We start from the raw sequence: 22,279 nt of genomic DNA, 5'->3' as shown, positions 1-22,279 counted from the left end.
TTATGGATCATTTCATCACAGTAGAACTTCTAAGCCACTAACAGTTTTGGATTATATGAGACAACTCCAAAACCACTTTATCCTTCTAGGAATGGATATGTGCTTAGAATCCTCAGAAATACAAGGCCTGTTACAGTCCTGAACTATATAAACAAGAATGGAAAATTTGCCCCCAACTACAACAGAAAGTTAAAAATTAAAAACCAAGGCTGGGCATAGTGGGATATACACAACTGTAATCCCAGCACTTGGGAGTTGAGGGGCAGAAGGATCAGGAGTTCATGGCCAGCCTGGAAAAGAAATCCTATCAAAAAAAAAAATCAAATGACATATTCCAAAACCCAGTCAAAGCTGGCACAGCTTTAATCCCTGTAGATGTGGGACAGGAGGTTCTCTGTGAGTTCAAGGCCAGCCTGGTCTACATAGTGAGTTGTAGGCCAGCCTGGTTTATATAGTGAAACCCTGTCTTGAAACAAAATCTAATTACAATGAATTTTAATGATCCATTGGCTTTTAAATCAATGCATTAAGACTCCAGAGTTCTGAAATAATCATCACCAAGAGCCCTTTTGGCAGAGGGTCAGAGGGGCATACTTGGAAAAGATTCTAATAATTGAAAGAGAAGGGGAGATGCAAGATGGAGCAAGAAAGAGTGGTGTTATCTAGAGACAGAGGAGCCTGACTGGTCCTCACTCCAGCCTCCTTTTTCCTGCTAGGATCAGCCAGCTTCCAGCTATGTTGATGGGGAAAGAGAAAGGAAAAGGCCTCCTGTAGGCCTTTGGCCCAAGGAAAAGGAAGACCTTGAGGGAGTCAGACAGAGGAACCATCACTAGACAGGCAGTCTTTACTAGAATCCTCCCTCCCTCCCTCCCTCCCTCCCTCCCTCCCTCCCTCCCTCCCTCCCTCTTTCCTTCCTTCCTTCCTCTCTTCCTTCCTTCCGTCCTCCCTCCCTCCCTCCCCTCCTCCCACCCTCCCTTCTTCCCTTCCTTCCTTGCACCTCCAGCCCCCTCCCCTGCTCCCATCTAGACCAGAAACCCTCAAGAGAGTCTCCAGTGATGCAACCTGGAATCTATTCAGAAATAAAGCTCATAGGAAGCAGGTGTCAGGAATAAACACAAGAGGGCAGGGAAATGGTCTCAGAGGAAGAAGGGGGCTCCCAGGCATAGTGCCCAGGCTACTTCCTAGTGTTTCCCAGTCAAGACGGATGTCAGCGTTGGTCAGTGACACCTGACTAACCGGTGAGTCTGCCCACACCTACCTGTTGGAGCAATTCTGCTGCTGCTCACAGGCCCAGTGCAAAATAAAAACACAGGGCTGTGGCTCACAGCTCAAGTACCGAAGCCAAGCCAGAGGTCTTCTGAGCATGTGTGCCAAGCCCACAGGTGACATCCACCACACTGGGTACAGCAGTTCCCCTGAAGTTCCCCTGAGAGTGTCAGATAAAGACTGTCTGCTTGCATTTGTGGCTGGCAATCTGAACACAAGGCACACAGGGCCTATCTGTCCATTCCTCCCCTAGATTCTACTTCCCCCTCTTTCTTGGCCTCAACTGCCCTGAAACTTGGCTCCTTCTGCTCTTGGCCTCCTGGGTCTAGTGACCAGAACCTCCCTCTTATTGTCCTGGTTTCTGTTTGCCTCCTGGAAACCCCACCAGAAGGAAGCATTGCAGCAAAGCCACGGAAGGGCTGAGCTTACCCTGTCCCTCAGAGCTGCATTCAAGACCAGCATGGCAAGTGCCCTATTCCAGACAGTCCCTGGGCAGGTGGGGCTAACATAACCATTATGTCATCTAATCATTTTCCTCCCAAGAGAGTCAAGGAAACAAAAGAGCTCTTAACAAAGTGTGTGTGTGTATGGGGGGGTGTCAACATTTCTTCTTTGGTGACAATTCCTTTTAAAATCATATGGTCATATGACCATATAAAAGTAACACATGCGCGCACGGACACACACACACACCTGCTAAGCAGGCAGCGCACCCACTGCTGCCCATAAAGCCAAGAACTTTTGTCCATCCTGGTCACATTACCAGAAGGTGTCAAAGAGCACCACTGCAATGGAGGTGAGGGGACACGCGTCCAAAAGGAAGCTGAGGGGCAAGAACAGCAAACCTAAAAGCAAAAAGATCTGCTCCCTTCTTCTTCCTCTGAGATCTCAGTTTCGCTCCCAAATGACAACTTTGTCTTTTTAATGATTGCCATTCATCCCCAGCTCTGCCTCCGTCCGCTGCACCTGCTCTCCCCCACAGCTCACTTGCTGTAGTCTTTACCAGCACAGCGTCCCCATCTGCTGCGGCCCTGTCCCTCTGAGCCTGCTCTGCTCAGAGCTCCTAGCCCCTCTCTGGAGACAATGGCTCAGACAGGGATGCTGGAAGGAAGAGTCGCTGGGCTTTGTGCACAGGGTGGCTACGAAACCATTGTTTCCTCCCCAGGACAGGAGACGCAGATGCACGCCACTGCAGGCCTGAGGATCTCCCCCTTAGCTGAGAGCCATCCTGAAGACTTCCTTCTTCTGAATTGGGGTGAGCCTAAAGTCTGGCTCCGCTGGTGTGACAAAAGCCCCCTCTGGCCGAACAGAAGCAGTTGATGCTCCCTCGCCTGCTCCAGAGCCCTACAGACAGACAAACATACACCAAACCAACAGCCACTTACTCACCAGCTTGCTGTGCTCCCTAGTCTCTCTGCTGCCTCTAACTCGGCCTCCTCTCACACTCAGGAATAGGGAAAGGTTTCTCTTTAATACTCAGCAGGTCCCTGTGGAAAGCAATCATTAACAGCCGCACACTGATGGACCTTAACCCCTTCAGTGCTGGGCCGCCAAATTCCAGCTGGTGGACGGGCCTGTGCCCTCTGCCCAGGCCTGAGCAAACGGCAACTCTTAGCCTGCCACCATCTACCTTCATAACGCCGCTGCCTCCCATGTGGAAAGCAAGCCTACGGTCCCACCCAGGCCTCCTCACCTAATTGGAGTACGCCTACAACCTGAGGCGCTTAGCTCTGGCGTGGTGCCCAATTGGATGAGTCCACATTATGAAATATTTGCCAGGCAGGCCAATAGAGAAGCCAGGATCCGGGGGAGGGATGATATTTTTATTTATTTCTGGAGGAGAGTGTGCAGACAAAAGTAGTCATAGCATCCATAGCCCTGGGACAGAGGCAGAGAGGAGGCCACTCAGACCCCAGGATGCCTCCAGCTGTTCTAAGTGCAGAATCCTGGGGCGCCCCCAATCAACGGAGCACTTGCTGCTGAGCTAAAAGGTTCTTCTTCTTCCTCCTCTTCCTTTCCCCCTCATTTCTATACCCTACTCAGGAGTCTGGAGAAGGGAACTGGGAAACACTGAGAAGGGGAAACACCAGCAGGCAAAGGGCTGCAAGCACAGAGCTTCTTCCTACTCTAAGGTTGCGGAAGTCACTTGCGCATCTTCAGAACTGCAGGTGACAGGTGGGCAGGGTTGGTTGGAGACAAAACTCCTGCTTTTTCTCTTCAAAACCAGGTAACTGATTTAAGGAACTCTAAAGCCTAAGAGTGTCTACATGCAGGCCACATGCAAATCTATGCAGATATGCGCAAGTGGGCAGCTCCATGCATGCCAATCGACAGCTTCTCAGGGTGAGTCCTTGCCAAGCTTTCCTAGTTTAAGGCAGAAATCAGGTGGTCTCTAATGAGCCTTGAGGCTGAGGCAGGAGTCAGAGCAGCTCCAGAGAGAACAAATGCAATGGGCGTACCCTTAGGAGCATTTACCTCTGCGGGAGCAGAGTGCCTGCCTCTGTGGAAAGCCTGCTTGAGGGTTTTTTGTTTGTTTGTTTGTCTTTGGGTGTTTTTGTTTTGTTTTTGCTGTGAGCACAAGTAAAATACCATAGGCTAGCAGAATACAAGTGCCCTCTGCTACACAGGCACAGTTGGCCCCCCTCTCCCTTACAGCCCCAGATGCAGGGCTCGCTGGGCATCACAGCCAGCTTTAGTAACTGGTACTTTTCTTATCTCCTTTGTTCCTGTTTGCCTATCAGTAGGCCAGCCACTGTGGCTCAGGACCCTCATTTAAAGCAGCCAGGGGGCCTTATCTTATCTTTGGTAAAGCCTTCCCTGTCGCCCTGGAGGCTAGCTCACCCTGATTTCTTAAAGGGGCTCCGTACATTCACCTCTGCTCCGCTTGCCCTCGAGAACATGCCAGAGAGCTGGTGCAGGGTTAGAACTTACTATGGCACCATCCCTCCTCAACCCTTACCTTCGCAGCTGCCTCGGGGTGGCTCCTGGAAAGATTTAAAACCCAACAAGATACCTGTGCTTTCAAAGGGCAGTTTAAAAGCTTATGGGATCAGGCAGACACTCGGTGCCTTACGTGGAACTGAGGCTGAAGGGCTCCGGACAGAACATCAGTTCTGTTTCCACACAGCAGCACTGAGCAGTGAAAACACCAATTACAATAGTGTGTGTGGGGGGATACTAAATGCTCAAGGTGAAGCTTGACAAGAGAGCCAAAATCTATGTGCTGAGAGCATACACACTACTGAGAGGAATTAAATAAGGTCTAAAGAAGATTCTGGGCAGTCGTGGTGAATGCCTTTACTCCCAGCATTTGGGAGGCAGAGGCAGGCGGATCTCTGTGAGTTTGAGGTCAGTGTGATTTACAGAGAGAATTCCAGGACAGCCAGGGCTACACAGAGAAACCTTGTCTCAAAAAGAGAGAGGGGAGAAGAGAGAGAGAGAGAGAGAGAGAGAGAGAGAGAGAGAGAGAGAGAGAGAGAGAGATTGTTTCTTAGATCAGAGGACAATATTATTAAAACATCTATTCTCCCAATATTTTACTATAGATTCAACACAATCCCAAGCAAAATCTCTGTGAATTCTTTAAAAAAAAAAAAGACAAAATCCAAAATTTACATGGAAAAAGAATCAGAGTGTTCTAACCAAAAAACTTTGGAAAAGAAGAATAGATCCTAACACTCACGGGGCAAAGACAGGAAGATTGCAAGTTTTGGGCCAGCCTGTTCTAACCAAATGAGACCTTGTCTCGGAAAACCAAAGTCTGAAGCTTCAAGGTGTGGCTCAGTTGGCAGAAGTCTTGCCATACACAAGGCCCTAGCATACACAAGGCCCTGGGTGTGATCCCCAGCACTAGGTGGTGCAAGCACATCACACTAGCACTGGGGGTCAGGATAGGAAAGGCAGGAAGATGAGAAGTTCAAGGTCATCTTTGGCTACACAACACGCCTGAGAAGGGGTAGAAGCAGATGGGGGAAGAAGGTGCCAGGGCTGAGGATGTAGTTCCATGATAGAGCATCCGCCTTCTACGAAAAAGGCCCCAGGTTCAAGCCTTACCACAGAAGAAAAGGAGGAGGAAGTTATTAATGCAGGTACTTAGAATAAGAATAAAACCTCAGTACTCAAGACATAGTGGTAGTGCTATAAAGATACATAAATAAATAAACACAGAGGGCTGGAGAGATGGCTCAAAGGTTAAGAGCACTGGCTGCTCTTCCAGAGGTCCTGTGTTCAATTCCCAGCAACCACATGGTGGTTCACAACCATCTGTAATGAGGTCTGGTGCCCTCTTCGGGCCTGCAGGCATACATGCAGGAAGAATACTGTATACATGTGTATACTAAATAAATAAAGCTTTAAAAAACTTACAAAATTAATAAATTAATTAACACAGAAATTTGTCACCAAGAGCCCTTTTTTTTTTGGCAGAGGGCCAGAGGGACATACTTGGAAAAGATCCTAATAATTGAAAGAGAGGGGTAGATGCAAGATGGATCAAGAAAGCAAGAGTTATCTAGAGACAGAGGAGCCTGACTGGTCCTCACTCCAGCCTCCTTTGTCCTGCTGGGATCAGCCAGCCTCCAGCTATGTTAATGGGGAAAGAGAAAGGAATAGGCCTCCTGTGGTCCTAAGGGAAAGAAAGACCTGGAGGGAGTTAGACAGAGGAGCCACCTCCAGACAGGCAGTCTTAGAATTCTCCCTTCTTGACTTGGACCTCCTGCCTCCACCCCTACCTATAAACCTATCCATTTGTGATCAAGATATAAATATGATTTCAGTACATGGTACTGGACAGACCATAGATCTCTATTCCAAACAAACAACTACTGCCCAAAAAAAAAGAACCCCCATGGGGCTGGAGAGTTGGCTCAGCAGTCAAGGGTACTGGCCGCTCTTGCAGAGGACCAGAATTCGATTCTCAGCACCACATGGCTGCTCTCAACCATCTGAAACTTTAGTTCCTTGGGATCTGATGCCCTCTCTGACCTCCAAGGGTACCAGACACAGGCACACACCCGCACGCATACACACACACACACACACACACACACACACACACACACACACGAAATAAATGACTTTTTTTCCTGTTTTTTTGTTTTTTGGAGACAGAGTTTTTCTGTGTAGCTTTGGAGCCTGTCCTGGAACTGGGAGTCACTCTGTAGATCTGGCTGGCCTTGAACTTGCAAAGATCCTCCTGCCTCTGCTTCCCGAGTGCTGGGATTGAAGGTATATGCCACCACTGCCTGGCTGAAATAAATAAATCTTTTAAAAAGAGAACCCTGCATTCAATCATTAAAAAGAAACTTAGAGCAGACCATAGGCCTATGAACAGTAGCTGAAAGTACATTTCTAGAAGAAAACATGGAAGAAAAATCTCAGTGACTTTGGGGTTGTCTAAGAAAACTCAATAATATGAACTTCATCAAATAAAAGATATTGTTCATAAAAGACACCGTTCCAAAAACAAAAGGCCAGTAAAGTGTACCCCAAACACAGAGCTGACATGAGACTTCCACAACTTACATGGAGACAGTAAACATCAGCAAAGGAGACACAGGAAGTGCAAACTGAAACAACCATGGGACACCTTGCACACCCCAATGCGTGGACGTTTTAGAACAACGAAATCTGAAAGACTGGCCAATGCCCAGTGTGGTCCAGCATGAACAGATAACAACAAGGACAGGCATGGTGCATCTCACTGGCGGAAAGCAGGCCGCATCCTGGGAAGTTAAAGATGCAGCACCACAGAGCCCACCTACCCTCCTCCTACACAGTCATGGAGAGAAATTACAGCCTGCGTCTACACAAGGGCACAGGCACCAATGCTCACGGCACCTTTGCACGAACAGTTCCAAGCTGAAAACAGTCAACAAATCCGTGAACACAGCACGAATCCACTGGAAAGAATGCCACCCCGCAAGAGAATAAGTTACTGATGCCGGCAATGAAATGAGTTAGACGGATCTCAAAATAATCACACGGAGTGAAAGAGCCCAGACCTCCCGAAAGAGGATACACTGTAAGACTCTATGATAAAATACTTTAAAATTGTAAGCTAGTCTGTGGTGGCAGAAAGGAAAACAGTGTGGCCCGAGGACAGGTACAAGGAGGATTGCAGCTGAGGCGGGGAGGTACAGCAAGGACTGCAGCTGAGGCGGGGAGGTACAGCAAGGACTGCAGCTGAGGCAGGGAGGTACAGCAAGGATTGCAGCTGAGGCGGGGAGGTACAGCGAGGACTGCAGCTGAGGCGGGGAGGTACAGCGAGGACTGCAGCTGAGGCGGGGAGGTACAGCGAGGATTGCAGCTGAGGCGGGGAGGTACAGCAAGGACTGCAGCTGAGGCGGGGAGGTACAGCAAGGACTGCAGCTGAGGCGGGGAGGTACAGCGAGGGCTGCAGAGGAGGCGGGGAGGTACAGCAAGAATTGCAGCTGAGGCAGGAAGCAATTTGAGGGACTGACGGGGACTTTTTTTCTCTTGTGGCTGAACCAGAGACTGAACCTAAGGTCTTGCAGTGAGCTGTATCCTCCTCAGCCCTTTATTATCTGAATTGTGGCAGGAAGACCACGAATTTGGGGCCAGCCTGGGCTATATAATGAAACCTTATCCACAAAATAAAATAAAGCAAAAAGAATATCTCACAAAATACTTTGCTTCAGCGTCTAAATCTATGCCATTTTATATCAGCTGTAACTCAGTAAAAATATAAAAAGAAAAGCCTTCACTTGAAAAGGCTTTAGACAAAACTCCTTCCTCTTAACGTACACCTTACATTTTAGGTGCGGATGGAGCTCAGGGTTGGGATAGGTAGGCAGGTTCCAGCCTTCCTTTCCCAGTGGCCTCTTCCCTCGTTTGGAAGGGAGGCTGGACAGCAGGGATGGACAGGGGTCCTGATCAGCCTGTGTTTTTCTCATGGCTTTGCAGCAATTAATTCAGGAAGCCCAAAGGCCGTGCACATGGAGATAAAGGAGCGCTTGTTTATGACAGAAGAGGAAGGTCAAATACAGCCTCATGATCCAACAGCCATCCACCATTTCACTTGATTCCTTTATGACCCCTGGTGATACGGGCAGGAAAGTAATATTGACTCTAATCTAAATGAACACAGAAATAAGGGGCCAGTGAGATGCCTCAGTGCGCAGTCACTGGCTCTGCAAGCTTGACAACCTAAGCTTGATCCCTGGAACCCAGGCAAAGGTGGAGGGAGAACCAGCTCCATAAGGATGTCCTCTGACCTTCACGTATGACCTACGCACACGTGCCATCTGCACCCACGCTTCCCACACGCACACAGTAGTGAGGAACAGATGAACAGACGTGACGCCAAAGCTCTGAGCGGCCAGGGGTCTTGGATGAACGACCTACCTTGGTCCTTCCAACCGCAGCCTTCCTCCTAGCCTCAGGACCTGTCCGCAGCAAAGCTGGGTCCTGCTACCCTGGCTTGGCTTGCAGAAGCCTGGGGAATGCAGCCCTACATCTCGGGCTCACTCGGCCTGAGGTGGATGTTCCAGGGAAAGAGCTCTGGTACAAACAGCCAAAGACCTAGCAGGGTGGGAGCGGGATCAACTGAGAGGAGCTGTGATATCAAGACGGGGAGGACTGAGGGATCCGGAGTCCTAATTAGATCGCACATTTGATGTGAAAAGGGGGGAAAAGGCCATCCAAACACCACTCCCTAGCCGGAAGTCTAGTGGGTGTGGAAGCAGCTGGAAGCTGTTACTAGAGGCTCCCAGCCAAAGGCCTCTGTACCCTTCCTCCCCCCCCCCCCCATTTCCACCCTCCCTCTGTTCTGGCCAGGCAAGAGAACAGCCTCTGGCCGGGAGCCCTACCTTTTTCTCTCTTATGCTGAGGACAGAATGCCTGGAAGGGGGAGAAACCCATCCTGCAGGACACAGGGGTACCATGTATAAAGGGTACTACAATCTCAGCAACTAAGATTTATACCACTCCAGTGCAAATCTGTGGTGGTTGTTTTGCCTCATTGACGATAGAACCCAGGGCCCCAGGAGTCAAGCAAGCGTGCCCCCCCACCACTGCTATGCAATATGTTTTTTGTTTTTTTAATAAAAACTAATGCACTAGAAAGGCTTAAGGAACACTGACATGTCACGTCAAGTCAGCTGTGTGTCTGGTGTATTTTCTCTGCCTCGGGCTCCAGGGTGGCCTGGAGTGACACCCTTCTTGGTCTTGACTTGATTTAAAATGGCAAACGTTTTCCACAAAATGTTTGTTTTTGTTTAATGTGGTGCTATAACATCTATCTATGGACTGGAGACACGGCACAGCGATTCAGAGCACTTGTACCTGGGTTCCATTCCCAGCACTCACATGGTGTCTCACAGCCTTCGGTGACTCCAGTTCCAGGGGATCTCTAACACTCTCTTCTGCCTTTCATGGGCGCCTGGCATGTACGTGGTTCACAGACATACATGTTGGCAAAATATTTATACACATAGAATAAATAAGTAAATCTTTTTAAAGTTGAAAAAAACATTATTCAACTTGTTTGGTGAATTTTTGGCATGCCTTGCCCTCCACCACCCCACACATTTAAATTTTATGCCTAAGAAGGATATCTTGATACAGTTATCCTAGGCAACCCAGCTGAGGGATGAGAAAGAAGGGAGAGAGGGGGGAAGACTGGACAAGACCTGAAAGACACAGTAAAGCCAGTGTATGAGCAACAAAGAAAAGCTGAGGCTGGACAAGGAGCGATGGAGAAGTGGTGACCCCAGAGTAGTCTTGAACGACGTTTTTAGGTTGAGTGTGAAGTGAAATACGGACTGTATATCGAATAAAACTGTATCAATGTTATGCTTCCGGCATTTGCTAATTGGTCTGTGGTTACGCAAGAAAATACCCTTGTTTTCAAAAGTTTAAAAAAAGAAAAGGGGGGAGTCACAGCTGTCTGACAGCTGTAGTAGCCAAACTCTCCTCCCTCTCCAGCCAGTAGGAAACAGCAATGACAGGACAAAGGGTTGTGGCTAGACCTTTTCTTTCTGAAACAAGAACTAGCCGGAACACCCAATCTTTCTCCTTTTCCCCGGGAAAACCTAACAGTTGGCACAGAAGAAAGAAAGACTCTCCTGAGCCACAGCATCTGCCTCACCCCAGCCTCAGCCCCGTTGCTCTGCTCCCCATCGCGGGGGGGGGGGGGGTGTCAGGTGACCCGCCTCCGCTCTGCTAAGGATGCTAGAGACCTGGAGGGGCTCGGGCCCTGGACGGAGCTCAAGCTACTGTCTTCCAGCTTGGTGCCAGTTATGCAACATGACATCCCTACTTTGCTAGTCCACAGCTACCCCTTCTCTCTGTTTGCCCTGCACTGACTTTGCATGAGTCTTGAGGTTTAAGGCTCTGGAATAGGCCTCAGTCCCAATTTGAGCTCCTCCAGTTACTGCCCACAGAATTTTGGAGAGTGACTTCATTTCTCTCTTTATTTCATTCCCTCAGCTGTAAAAGGGGACAATACCAGGACCTTTACTCATGGGTTTGCTAGAGGATTAAATGAGATTACCACCAATGGGAACGGGAGACCGTTGCCAGCATTTAATAAACATTCAGTGGGAGCCGATGATTATTACTGTCTGCCTGTAACTGCCTTAACAGTTGATCCCTCGGAGATGATGGCCATTTTCACTACAAAAACTCTTGGACTATAACCCCTTCAGCACTTTGTTTCAGAAAGATGGATGCTTAAGTAGTCCAAAGCTGGGCATGGTGGCGCACACCTTTAATACAGCAGTTGGGGCAGGTCGATCTCTACAAGACTTAGGCCAACCTAGCCAAGACTACTTAGTGAGACCACAGAAGGAATGAGGGAGGGAGGGAGAGAGGGAGAAAGGGGGGAAACTGGTGCAAAAGAAGCCATCTATCAAGAGAACACCCAGAGGGGATGCTCTGCAATCTTTCAATTCAGTAAGGTGAGACCAGAAGACCGACTGCCATTATCATGGCCAGCCTGGACTACATAGAAAGCTCCAAACCAACCAGAGCTATGGTAGGACCCTGTCTCAAGAAAGAAAAGGGGGTGGGGAGGAAGAATACCCAGAGATCACTAAATCTACTTGCAATTCTGCCCCCATCTCAGACCAAAGGCTCGTCAAAGGCAGAATCCTCTCTTGTCCCTAGGAGCAATGCTGGAGGATCTCAGCAGCCTTTGCACCAGGAGGTAGACATCTCTTGCGTGACCTATCTTTCTTGGGCATTGAAAAGCAAGTCAGCTCTAGCCACAGTATCCCTGGGCAGAAAGCGTTGACTACCTAGTTCCACATTCCGTGCCTTTGCTGCAACGGCCCAGCTGTAGTATGGGCAAGTTCCTGTCCCCTTGGGACACAGTGGACAGGAGAGAAGGAATCCCATTACTCCTAGAGTGAATGAGAGGCCAGAGGAGGCCACCATTAAGTGTTTCGGGGAGTCCTCTAGGAGAGTTAACTTCTCACCTGAAACCCTTGCCCCATCTTGCAGACACAGATTGAGCTGGGGAGGATACATGGCAAGATGAGGGAGGTGTCTTCAGGGCTGAGAAGGGCAGGCCAAGGGCAGTCTGGACAAAGGTCACGAAGCAGTCAATTTAGCCCAGATGGTCCTTCTGTGACAGAGCCAGAACAGGCAATTTTCTAGCCATAAACAGCCACTCAAAAATCCCCGAACCACACACATGCACACGCGAAGATGAAGTACAGCTGCTCATGGGTGAGCTGACGAGTGCAGGAGGGCGGGGAGGGGTGGGCATGTGTGTTGTGTGTTTCCAGACACACTGGTGTAGGAGCAGATTGGGCTCACACAACTGGGGAGTTACATGTTAGGTGAGACTTTGGGAATGGGCGCTCAACGCTTCCTTCTAGCCATCCCTTTTCTGTGACCGCTGGCACATGCTGGCACACACCGGCATGTCTGTGCTTCTCTGAGTTCCCTTGCCCCTGGCTCAGCAATGTCTCACTTTCCTCTCACATCAAGCTTTGCTTAACCTGATTTATTTCTAGTGGCAAAGAGCACTGAGAATCGCCACACCTGGGACTAAACTCTGCGCTTGGGCTCAGCTGGGAGTTTGGGGCTTGCACACTCCCTTCCCGTCTCCAGTGTGCAGCGCAGCGTGCATGCATGCGGCATCAGCAACTTGCAGGGTCGAATCCCTCCCTGCTCCACACACTTGGCTTTGAGCAGCCACACCTTCCCCAAAGGGCACTGCTAAGCCTTCCAAGCTGCCAGGAAGGGTAAAACCACAGCTCCACCCACTGCCTGGCCCCTTGCATTCCAGCCCTGCGCCCAGAGTTTGACCTCCTCTGTGGCTGGCTGTAGATATGTTCTATTTTTCAGAAATAGCCCAACTCACTGGCAGACCCTCCAGACCATCTTCTAGTTTCCTCCCCCCCCCCTCTCCTATACGGCCCTTAAGGCACAGACCCTGTGGGCCTGCCTGCTCAGTCTGCACACATGGTGGACAGAGGTGAGGGGCTCCAGGCCTGGAGGAGGAACACTGGGCAAAGGAAGGAAGCCCCACACTCTGGAAGCTTCTCCAGTGTTATCCCAGGAGAGTGGGATCGGTAAGCGCAAGGCTATTGCCACCCACAGAGTACTCTCCAGATTCCTCCCTCCCAGCCAAAGGAGAAAGTAAACGAATTCAGAGACTGGGTAGAGTTGGAGACAGTTCACGTGGACAGCATCATGGGCTCCTTAATACACCCGCCCTAAGCCTCCTGCTGCAATTGGACTTGTCTGGGAAGCACACCCTCTGGAAAAGCATGACTTGTCTAAATATGAGCCAGTTTGCCCTCACCAGAAAGTCTCAGAACAAAGACTGAGCCCCTGCAGTTTCCTCCTTCCACCCCAAACTTCCACTCTCGCTAAGCTTAGAGGTCAGGTCTGGAAGGGTTCTCAAGGGCAGAGCTTTTTCCTCCCCCCACTGAGAGAGAAGCACCCTCGTGAGCCAGGGTTTGCTGAGAGCCAGTTTCCCAATGGTGGGTGCTAAGGCTAAGTTCATCCCTCTCTGGCCTCCATTTCTTCTGCAGTATAAAGGTAATAGGTTCGCTGACTTAATGCACACATGCTTCCCACGACACCAGCCACACACTTGATGGCCGTCACTGTCCCAGGGTCTAGGTCCCTCCAAAACAAAGATACAGAAATACAACCTCTCTACCTGGCTCACTGTGATTTGGGTATTGTTGGAATTCAAAATGACCAGCAATTCTTTGGAGGTTTGAGCTATCAACCCCCAAGATCTATTAGTACAGAGAAAAGAGAGAAGATAATATATTGGCCTGGGCCATTCTGATGGCCTCCTCCATCTCATATCCCTCTCTTAACTTGCCCAAACTTCCACACCTTTCTCATGGCCCACAGTAGGCTGTTGGTGGGAAAGAAAAATTTAACAGATTGTTCTCTGCCACTTCTTGTACAGTCAAATGAAGGCTCCTTGTCTTCTTTGCTTTTTCTTCAGATGAACGGCTACAGCAAGTGAAAAAGGGTTCCAAATTCCCAGGCCCAAATCCTCACCTTCAAAGGTACGTTGATTTTAATACATTATGTACACATATGCAAATGTAAAAAAATCTCATGCAAGATTACCTAGGGACATGAAAACTCTCCAAGCCAAATCCTTGTAGGAGTAGAGTCCAGTCTGCCTTGTAGAAATTGCTCCATCACAGCATCCACAGTCACCATGGTAACAGTCATGCTCCTGAAACCTGGCACAGGATAGGCACTTGATCTCACCTGTCCTAAGTTCCTCCCTGGGAGTAAAGACTGTAGTTGAGAGAAGAAAGGTACCACTCTACTTCCGAGTGATTTTACTGGTAACATGTCCAAAAGAGGGATACTCTCCCACCTTCTCCTCCTGTAGCTGCCCAAAGGGCTAAAATTCTTTCCTGCACTAAGGGACAGGAGAGAACCAGAACACAAAGAGAAACAATAGCTAGCCCAAGATGACAGCCCAAGACAGCCTAAGACAGCCCCAAGACATTGCAAGACAGCCCCAAGATAGCCCGAAACAGTCCAAGATGACAGTCCAAGACAGCCTAAGACAGCCCCAAGACATTCTAAGATAGTCCAAGACAGTCCAAGATGACAGTCCAGGACAGCCTAAGACAGCCCCAAGACATTCCAAGACAGCCCAAGATAGCCCAAGACAGCCCAAGATGATAGCCCAAGACAGCCCAAGATGACAGCCCAAGACAGCCTAAGAGAGCCCCAAGACAGCTCAAGACAGCCCAAGACAACCAGCCTCTTGATTCATTTGTTTCCAGGGTCCAATCATTTCTGACAGTGAGATCTAAGAAACACTTCAGGCTTCTATAACCAAACCTTCAAAATGTAAGCTTTTTTTGAGAAGTTTTACTAACCTGGGCCCAGAAGTCACAATTAGTACAGGGGTGCAGGGTGGAAAGTACCCAGCATCTCCTCTAGACTTTGCATACAAGGCTAATTTGAGGACAGAATAGAAGCAATTGAGAAGGAAAAGGCAAAGAAGGACAAAGATGGCAAAGATCAGATCAAACAGGTGGGCTGACTTCTAAAGTCCAGAAAAGCATCAGGGATGCTCCAGAGCGAGCTGGCAACAGCAGACATGGGCATAAGGGTGAGCTGAAGTCCCTAAGGAAAGGCAGAGCGGTACTGATCCTCAAAGGACTCTGAGCAGGCTGCCAGTCAGTGGACACAACTTTGCAACTATCATAGAAGATAGCATTAGTGAGGAGAGAACAAGTTTAGCGTCCTGTGTCCTCTGCAGTCTCTGAGTTTCACGGTTCTCCCCAGCCATGGGGTCCAATCTGTCCCTCTAGTCTTCTTTAGAAATGTCTGCTTTTCTGCTACCAGCTCCATGATCCAATAGCCGCTATGAGAAGATCTCTACCTCCACTTTCTACTCTGCAATTGGCTGGAGCAGATATTCTTTGTTCCTATAGCAACTAACTGACCATCTTTCCTACTGGGCATCTTCCCGGTGAGAGATGCAGTCCAGTCCGTACCTCTCCAAATCCGCTAGGCCTTATACTGCTTGTCGTTCGCTGACAGCAGGCTTCTTTGCACAGAGAAATACCATGAACACGGGGTAATATTCAGAGTTCAAATCTTGCCTGATCTATAGTAATCCAGAGAGAGGGGTTGCATCTAACAGTCCTGAGAAGGTAGGTGAGAAAGGTTGCCCACGCCATTGCTCCCTGTAGCATTGCCCAAACAACAGAGCAGTGTCTGTCTTTCCAGGGGAGTGTTAAAAGCATGCTGTGTCCTCACCAGATTGAATTAGCATTTCCGTTGACTGTTTTTTTTCACATCGCTAATGAAGACCAGAGAGACCCTCTAATTGAATTCCCTCCATTGCAAGCTGTGCATCCCCCTCGTGCTTATCTGGGAACAGTGCTGCCTGCAAACTCCTCTGCAGATGGCCCTACTCCATGCAAGACTTCTCCAGAAAGGGCACAGAGCCGTTTCCGCTGCGGATGGCTCTTCTCTCATTACCCGTGATCACGCTTGCTCCTGGCTCTCACAGCCCCCACAAAGCCAGCTGGTTTCTTCTTTTAAGCCACAAACTGAGCTCAGCTCTAGCTTCTTTTCTGAGCTTTTTGTCTACGGGATCCCAGAAGTCAATGTACAAATCAACAAATTGATGCCTATCAGAAAGTGCCTTCCCAATGGGGGAAGATGCCAAGTCAGGGATGCCCGTCCCACCCTCAACAATCTTCCATTCATACCCAGAGAGATAAGAGGCACACCACAGAGGAAAATGCCCGGCTCCCTGACAGACGGATTCTTACCAACCACAATACTAACATGGTATTATGCAGTCATCCTAATCCCCTCTGAGCCCTTACTTCCTCATCTGGGAAATGGGGAGATTAGTTCCGCCCTAGAAGATTACACAAGACAGTATACAGTCGCAATGCCTTCACAACATTCCAAAATCCACAAACACCTGAGACAAGGTTTTGTAAATATAGCTGGCAGTAAACGCCAACCAGACTTGGACCTATCTGGCAACAAAACATGGCCTGACCTGGCCCAAGTCTTCTTACAGCCTCTATCCCCCTTCTGCGACTCTTGAGAGCAGTATTGCCAGAGATATATTAAAATGACTGTGGAGGACAGGCATGGTGTCACATGCCTTTAGTCTCAGGACTTGAGAGGCAGAGGAGGGCAGATCTCTGAGTTTAAGGCTAATCTGGTGATCTCTGAGTAGATGTTGTCTACAGTGAGTTCCAGGATAGCTAAGACTACACAGAGAAACCCCGTCTCAAAAAACAAAAAAATAAACAAAACAACTGGGCAGCTAATCCAGATGGCTAAGGTTTTCTGTAGTAGAGAGAGTATGGACTGTGCCTATCATCCTAAAATCCACAGGCCCCTCAGAGGTCACACAGTGAAGTGGGGGGCTATATAATTATCCTTCTCTAACCTACCCCCCAGACATAGAGTTTAGGGCAATCATTGGAGTTATTTAAACTAAAGATGCTGGCAGTCTTATCACCAACCTGAGAGGGTCTCTGGGTTCCTGGGACCTGGGGCTGGCTCTCTGGAATCACGTTGGCATGGGGTTCGGGAGAAGAGTCAAAGCCCAGCCCTTTATAAAAGCCTGCTGCTTGTCTACCCTGAGCAGAGCTGGCAGAGGCAATGTGATGCTGTTATTTGTTTGAACCTCAGGTATAGACATGCCTGAAGATTCCAGACATGCCTCCCGACTCCGCACCTCATTGGGTACCCAGTGCTCTCTCCACCTTCCCACGGCCATATCTGCACCATTGTGCCCTGCGGGCATCCCCAGGGGAATAAATGGCCCAAATATGGCAAACACTGAGAGCAGGGGGATCTGAGTTTGTGGGAACTTGGAACAATAGGAGGAAAGGATTCTGAGCATTAGAAAGTGCTGAAGATGGGGTGTCCCCCAGGTGAGTGGGGAGCAAACACGCCAACATCCAGCGGAACAGGTTTGGCACGTTTCTCCTGATGCCATCTCATGGCCCCAGGAGATTTTTATATGGGAAGTCAGCCCTCATCAATAACAGCTAGTAGTGTTGGGCAACTCCTCTACTCAAGCCTCTTGGCTCCATCACACATCTTAGGGACTCAGTGATGACTCATAGGTGATCGACTTTCTTAGAGACCCAGTCATCCCAATGGACTTCCCAGAGCTGATCCTGGATCTGTCCAACACCTAACTCCACCCTGCGCCCCAAGTCACCCTTCGAAGAGACATAGTCATTGGACAAATGACCTGAATTCTAACTCTGTCAGCATACACTCCTTCTCGCAGAACAGTAAGGTCTTCCTGAAGGCCCTGGGGAGGACCCTCTGTCTACCACATGGAGAGCTACACCCTGCATGGTTAGCAGTGGGGGGGGAGGCAATCAAATTCAGTTCCCTTACTATACAGAAGAAGCAGCCAAAGCTGGGAGAAAGGGGCTGAGCTACCTGACACCACGTGCGAGTTCAAGACCATACTAGCTCTGAAGCTTCAGATGCCATGGCAAAGCTTCGAAAGTTAAGGCAGGCCCTTGCTGACCTTTGCACTCAGAAGAAGCCACGCTCAATGGCTCACACATCTGCCCCCCTAGCTTGAGTGTCTTTGAAGAAATCCTTATCTCCAAGAATTTGGCTGGACTCTCTGACTCTCTATCCTAGACCTATTCAGAGCCAGGGGTTTCCTTATCAGCCAAGCTTGGTGCTATATGTCTGTAACACTAGTCATCGTGGACGGAGGCAAGAGGACCACAAGTTCAAGGCCTTTTTGAACTGCATATCAAGTTCAAGGTCAGTCTGAGTAGCATCATAAGAGCCTATCTCAAAATAAAAACTAATCTGGAGGGTGGGCTGGATAGACGGTTAAGAGCACATACTGCCCTTGTAGAAAACCCTAGTTCCCAGCATCCATGCCATGTGGATCTTAACTATCTCTAACTCCCTCTTTCGGTCTCTAGAAGCACCTGTACTCATGTGCACACACCTACACATAGAAACACTCACATACACAGACTTTAAAAAAAATTTTTTTTTTAAATATCTGAGGTGGCTCACCATGGTGGAACTTGTTCCTAGCATGAGCAAGACCCTGGGCTCAACCCTCAACAAAAAGTGAGTTTTCATTTGTTTTGTTTTTCCATTTTGAGTCAGGGTCTCACTAGTTCTCTCTGCCTGGCTTGAACTCATTGTGTAGACCAGGCTGACCTCCAAATCACAGAATTCCACTTGCCTCTGTCTTCCAAGTGCAGAGATTAAAGACATGCACCACCACACCCTGCTCATGTCAAAGATGTTTTGAAGAAAGTCACCAATAGAAGTGACCAGAGATGAGTTGAGAGAAGTGCCTGCTGCCATCACCGGCCTTCCACAAACTCCAGTGAGCCATGAGCTGAACCCTAGTGCTCTACTGTGCACTCTGAGGTGGCTGAGATCTTCAAGGTACAGCTCTTGGATCCCTTCCCATTTTGGGCACCCCCCACTTCAGCTAGCTGGAGTGGAACCCACAGTGTCTGCCAGAAGCTCCAGGTTTAGGCTTTACCATATCAGCATTCCAGACACCTCATGGAGCAGGGACTCTCTGGCACCTGGATCAGAGCCCTGTGTACCTCAGATAAGCTTGCCACACTTCTCTGCGCCCCAGAAAGACTTATGGTCTACTATGTACTCCCCCTGCCTAATTCAGAAACTTCAACTGTTTTTTGGACTAGAAGAACCTGATCTTGTACGTCTGAAAAAGGGCCCGAGGATGCACCTCAAAGAAGAGCACTGGTTCAATTTCCAGGAACCAAGTTGATCTTTCCCAACACTTCTGTTCCTACAAGTCTACACACATGCTCAGAGCGACCACAAGCCTGAGTTTCTGGTAGCTGGTGATCTGCCTGGGGAACCCCACATATTTGTTGGAATTCCAGGCCTAAATCCTTAGAAGGCAGACAATTCAGACCTTCTAAGGCCTCTGGAAGTCTCCAGTTTGGAAGAGTTTCAGTCTATAGTCAAGAGCTCAAGAAAAGCTGAGAGTTCATCACTAAGAATTGAGCTTTGCAAAAGTCCTTTTCCCAGCCACCTAGAGAGATGCTTCTAAATAGTTAGTTGATGCAGGCTGGGTACCAAGACCCAGGGTGCAAAACAGACCTAATGCTGCTCCCCAAATACAATCCACAGATCGTGCCTGTGGTTCTCAAGGATAGATAATGTCATCATTTCCACAAGGTAACTGTGTGGATCTGAGCTGGGAAAGGGAAGTCTCCATATGTGTCATTCAGGACACGGAAGAGGAAGCGAGAGCTGACCCTTGGCCGGCGGCCTTGCTCTGGAGAGGAGACCTCATTCAGCCTGGGAATGGGGAAGCCAAAACTCAGTTTGGAAGTCACTGGGCATGAGAGCCACAGGGGACTGGCCTAGGATCAGAGGCTGAGCCTGAGTGAGGGAGGCTGCCTGACAGGGGCCTTATCAGAAGGTCTGCTTAGAGAAAATCCTGGAGGCAAAATTTTGAGATTTCATGGGCCAGTAAAACTTCAAAAACTGAAATTTGAGGAACCAACAGAAGATTGCCAACTTTCTGTTTCTGCCAAATAAGGAAACTGTAAAGCCCAACTACCATCTATTCTCACCATCCACCCATGGAAAGGCAGAAAGCTGTAACCTCAGACTATATGAACACATCTCCCATCACCAAGGGAAGTCCTTCACACGGAACACTTTTGCTTTAAATACATTCTCCTTATCTCATCTTAACTGTCACAGACCAACACTTGAAAACTTGGGACTCAAGGGCAGATGACCCTTCCATGTCTGATTTTAACTTGAGCCTAAAAGTTAAGAAAAAGACTGTAAATGTTGGAGATTTAGACCTCCCTCTGTGCTTGATATGGGTGGGGGTGGAAACCACAAGAGTGCTAGCTTAGCCTCTGGGAAGACACATGCCAAATAAAGAGTTGCAGAAAGGCTTTGGTTATTTTATGAATTAATGTTCACTGAGTCTCCATCTCCATCCTGGGCCCCCATGTTTCTGTGAACCCCTGAAATTTATGGTGCTCTTGACTGTTGAAATAAGTAAAGACAGAAAGACCATTTGGCCCAGGTGAAGTATGAAATCCCTAAGAGATACAGTAGGCTGTGGGTGTGGCAGCGAGCATCATGTAGGCGAGGCACAGGCAGAAGATTCAGGGGAGGGGCTTCTCCACCCTACTAAGCAGCTCAGTGTGACTGGGGGGTGAGGTGGGATGGGAGTGAGTAAGCAGAGTGGAGCACATAGAGTATCACACTGTCTGTGTTGGGGAATATTCAATCACACTGGAAACCCCAAGTTTGCAATTGCACTAATTAAATAAAATTAACCTTGGGTCAGAAGGCGGAGCTAGCAGCTAGTTAACAGAAAGAATCATAGAGCATCTGGAAGAGACAGAGAAGTGCACCAGAAGGAATAGGAAGAGATTTGGAGGGTCAAGGCTTTTTTTTGTTTGGGGGAGCAGAAGGATGCTCTCTTTTGGAGCCACCAACAAGGACAGAGAGTTAGCTAGGTGCTTCTCGATGTCTCTGAGCTAGCTGGTTTTCACTCCAGCTTTTGAATCTTGAGTTTTATATATAAATAGAATGACAGAGATTTCATTAAAGTTACCTTTAGTGAGAGATGGCTCAGCAGTTAAGAGCACTGGCTGCTCTTCCAAAGGTCCTGAGTTAATTCCCAACAACCACATGGTAGCTCACAACCATCTGTAATGAGATCTGGTGCCCTCTTGAGGAAGAGACCTGGTCAGTTTTCCTCATCAACTTAGACCATGAAACCCAATATGGACAAGTTCAACAGAACCTCGATATACGGGCTGTCTATGCCCCACACTAGCTAGGACAGCAGTGTAGACACACAGTGCTCATGCCTCGCACTGGCTAAGATAGCAGTGTGGACACACAGTGCTGATGCCCCACACTGGACAGGACAGCAGTGTAGACACACAGTGCTGATGCCTCGCACTGGCTAAGATAGCAGTGTGGACACACAGTGCTGATGCCCCACACTGGACAGGACAGCGGTGTAGACACACAGTGCTGATGCCCCACACTGGACAGGACAGCAGTGTAGACACACAGTGCTGATACCCCGCAGTGTTAGACACTACAGTGCGTGGTTCTGAGCTGGAAGACTGATACAGCCAACAATTGTTACTGCTACCTGTGGGCCCAACAACACACAGCAGCTTCTACACAGCAGTCAACAAGGGAAATTCTATTTGGAAGAAGCTGGTGACACAAATAAGAAGCATTTTCTTTAAATTCCCATAGCTTCAAAAATAACGGCAGCATACAAACAAACCGCTAATTACAGTACTAACGAAGATCGGTGTGCCTGCCCCAGCCTATCCCCACTCCGGTTCAATGGCACTGAGTTCCTGCGTTCAAAATGCTTTTGCCAGATCCACAATGCCTATCACACAGCCGTTTCCTCAAAGGCAGCAGGCAACCCTGCTTTTCACTTCCAGATTACATCTGCACAGGGAGCAGAGATCTCCTGGGTGCTCGCAGCTTTAGAATAGCAGAGTTTGGGGTTCCTCTGCACCCTCTCCTAGTCCCTTCCAACCATTCCAGGTCTGTCTCTAGCTCTTGTAATACATACCTCGTCATTCCTAAATCTGCTTTTCAAATCACACTTTGAGGTTCTTGCTGTACCCCACTCATCCTGGCCCACCCACCATCCCAACCAGAACCTTGCTAAATCCTTCCTCCCCGCCCATGCCGCCCACAAGATCAGTCACTGCTCAAATGGGCCTCGGCCATGAATTAAAGCTGCCTGTCCATCGGCAGCTGTACCAAGTGCTTTGCCAAGCTCTGCCCCTTGCAGCTAATCACACACAAACCCAGAGCAGCATTCAACCAGCCTCACCCTCTGCCGCTAATCAACATCCCATCCAAATATCTGTATCCAGGCACTATGCCAGCCCCACCCACCTAAGGCATTGGCTTCCCTCCTGCCCTGCGTTAAGAAGAAAGTGCTCCTGGCATTTGTCTGTCACTGCTCTGACTCCCGCAGTGGGTTCAAAGTAAGTGTACATGGAGATCGTGCCGGAAG

General features: G+C 48.9%; 1 protein-coding gene across 25 annotated transcripts in view; it reads right to left on the bottom strand.

Annotated features, from left to right (window-relative positions):
• The window catches only part of Plekha6 (pleckstrin homology domain containing A6), a 144,057-nt gene that overhangs the window by 58,944 nt on the left and 62,834 nt on the right, over positions 1–22,279 (bottom strand). Inside the window, exon 1 of one of the 25 annotated variants that reach the window (XM_075987961.1) lies at positions 8,632–8,800. The exons of 22 other annotated variants lie outside the window; for them this stretch is intronic. The gene's annotated coding sequence lies outside the window, so the exon portion shown is untranslated. Of the gene's footprint in view, positions 1–2,655; positions 2,923–8,631; positions 8,801–22,279 lie in introns of those variants that run through there. 2 more of the 25 variants (XM_075987964.1, XM_075987960.1) reach the window with 2 other exon arrangements.

This window comes from Microtus pennsylvanicus, chromosome 10, assembly GCF_037038515.1.
Source record: "Microtus pennsylvanicus isolate mMicPen1 chromosome 10, mMicPen1.hap1, whole genome shotgun sequence".
In the NCBI taxonomy this organism is placed as follows: Eukaryota; Metazoa; Chordata; class Mammalia; order Rodentia; family Cricetidae; genus Microtus; species Microtus pennsylvanicus.
This window is presented reverse-complemented; position numbering and strand designations above follow the sequence as displayed.